Below are 3,243 nucleotides of genomic sequence, written 5' to 3'. Positions count from 1 at the left end.
TTTAATAGAAATGGTCATTATACAGATAGTTGTTTGGGGCTTATGTTTTGGTATGCAAATCTACATAGCGATAGGAGTAAAAGCTACGGAATGAAAAACGATTGGAGAGTATTACATATATAGCTATCAACGGCTTTAAAACCTGCTTCGAGTATCCAAGTCAGCGCACATTTGCCAAATGAGTTGCATTATTAATGTAGCATAGAAGTATCGAGATGGCAGAATCGTTACCACACTGCGCAAAATTCCTACCGGCCTTTCGTTTATATGTACATCCTTAGTTCAAATTCCACCCAAGTCGAGTTTTCCTTTTATCATTTCGGAGTTGATAAAATGCGTCCGGGTAAAACTCTGGAGGTCAGTGTAATCGTCTTAATCCTTCTTCGTTCTTACTGCCATTGTGTCAAAACATTTGAGACTAATGTTTACGTAGTCTCCTAATTCTTTATAACTGGATTGATACAATCTCATTTTTATTTATCTACTTATTTGTTGACTAGCTTGAGTCAGAGGGTATAGGTTAGTAGCATATGTTTTGGTCTTTCTGCTTCTGTAAACGATAATGGGGATGAACTTTATAATGATGATGATGATGATGTGGGTGGAGCAGAGGAGATAAAAACTCTGATGATGATGACGATGATGACGAGGATAGGCAGGACGATATTGAAGATGATAGTAGTGATGCCGGCGGTTTAGCTTATATTATCTGCCAGCTGCAAACGAGTTTCCCCGTGTTATACTAACACATCTGGAACGTCGATTGCATGGTAACATAAAAAAAAGGGGCTTTGAATCGTAATTTGAGAATATATATAGAAAGACAATATTGCTGTGGCTTCTGGTTTAATATAAGCACAAAGCTAGAACGGAATTCGAATCAGCCATGTTTACAATACACACACACACACACACACACACACACACACACACGCACGCACACACAAACAGACATATATGTACACCACACAAAATTACGTATAGGTATATACATTAATGTGAATATATGCGTATGTGTCGTAAGAAGCTTACTTCCCAACCACATGGTTCTGGGTTCAGTCTCACTGCGCGTTAACCTGGGAAATTGTCTACTATTAGTGCCTCGGGTAAACCAATGACTTGTGAATGGGTTTGATAGATTGGAAACGGAAAGAAATCCGTGGTACATATACAAAAACACACACACACACACACGTATAAATAAGTCTCCATTTGTGTGTCTGTATTTGTCTCCACAACACCTTTGCTTGACGACTGATATTGGTGAGTTTACGTCCCGTAACATAGCCGTTCGGCAAATTATGACGACAGTATACGTACTAGGCTTACAAAGAAAAAGTCGCGGGTCGATTTGTTTGACTAAAAAGCGTTCACCAGCGTCGCTGTAGTCAAATGTCTGAAACAAGTAATGCAATAAAAGAATAAGTGTGCGTGTATGTGTGTGTGTTTATGTGTGTGTGTGTGTGTGTGTGTGTGTGTGTGTGTGTGTGTGCAAGTGCTAGAGAGTGAGAGATAGAGAGAGAGAATCCTCCACCACCGCGTGACCACCAGTATTGGTGCATTTACGTATCTCGACCTTAGCGATTCGGCAAATGACCTGTATAAACTATGTACTGTGCTTTAAAACTAAAACATTGCGATCGATTCGCTCGGTGTAAATTATTCCAGACATTGCTCCAGCAAGGCCGCAGTTTAGTGAGTGAACGCAGTTAAGGATAAAACATACGCATACATACATGTCTCTGATATATGACTGGAGCAACAAATCTATGGTAGGTGTTTAATCGATTAATCCAACGCGATTAATCTGCTTATTTCATTGGCCAATAAATGAATGTTTGCCTCGCCGATATTTCATCGAAGAACGGATGGATTCTGGATGAACTTCAGACGAATTCAAGCTGACAAGAATTTGCTCACATATCCGTAGGAGTGGCTGTGTGGTAAATAGCTTGCTTACGAACCACATGTGTGCATATATAAATATATGCACACACACACACAATTATAAACGGTGACGTTGCATTTGCCACTATAACGTGGAAGTTCTGTAAAGAACAATGTTACTACATTTTAACTTCAGGAAAACGTTTTCTAGCTTGTTAGCGACACGCAATCTGTGTCCGATATATTGTGAGTAAAGGAGCGAATCACACCCCGCTCTAAATTGGTAAGACCAGTAGATCATGTTTTCTGGGCTTTACTTTGTATACGTACTGGATACTTGTCTGCTAGACATAGAAGTCAATCGTCACTACTCCACGAAACCATGTGGTGTCCTTAAATATACAAATTTTACATTTTACTCATAACACTGGGAAAGTACTCGACGTTGGAACAATAATATGGAGAGAATTTTAAATGTAGAAGTCCAAAAGATATGAACTCACTATAAAACAGAATTTCATTTCCAAAAATGATAAGGACCGCAAAACTAAACCATACTGGATATTTAATAACGCAGTCGGGTTTTTTTCCCCAGTTCCATTATCAAACTAATGTGCTACCCTATATATATTTTAAAAACTATGTCGTATTGCTTTGCTGAGATATATTTTCATTTGCTTAGAAAGATGCTAGCCTTTCTGAGCTATTATATTGCTTAAAGAAAAAAAGTTTCACAAACAGCCATATGCATATCTTTATAATCTGTATCAGTTAGGAGCTTATAAAGGACTTGATTTCCTTTTTCTATTTGTACTCGATGCTCTGATGTTTATTTATCATGACATTTTAGCACTCTCTGAAGGTTATTTGGCTGCAGGTTATTCAGAAATACTTCGTTAATTTCTCCTCCCCTTCCATATGAACGCTTTCTCAACAGCTGGCTTCAGTTCAGGGTGTTAAAGATAACCGTACACACACACACACACACACGCATATAAATTCTCTAGATCTATATATATATATATATATATATATATATATAGAGAGAGAGAGAGAGAGAGAGATAGATACATAGATATATGTATACACACACACGGACACAAGTCTTTTCTACGTAAACTGAAGTAAATGCGCTGCCCGCATATATGTGTATGTATATATGTATGTATGTATGCATGTATGTATGTATGAATGAATGTATGCATGCATGTATGTATGTATGTATCTATCTATCATGCTATATATATATATATGCGTGTATGTTTGCGTATGTGTGTGTATGTATCTCTAAATATTTGTGGACATATACATACACGTATAGACATATATATATATATATATATATATATATATATA

The sequence above is a fragment of the Octopus bimaculoides genome, chromosome 6, assembly GCF_001194135.2.
Source record: "Octopus bimaculoides isolate UCB-OBI-ISO-001 chromosome 6, ASM119413v2, whole genome shotgun sequence".
NCBI lineage: Eukaryota > Metazoa > Mollusca > Cephalopoda > Octopoda > Octopodidae > Octopus > Octopus bimaculoides.
Note: the sequence above shows the minus strand (reverse complement) of the source record.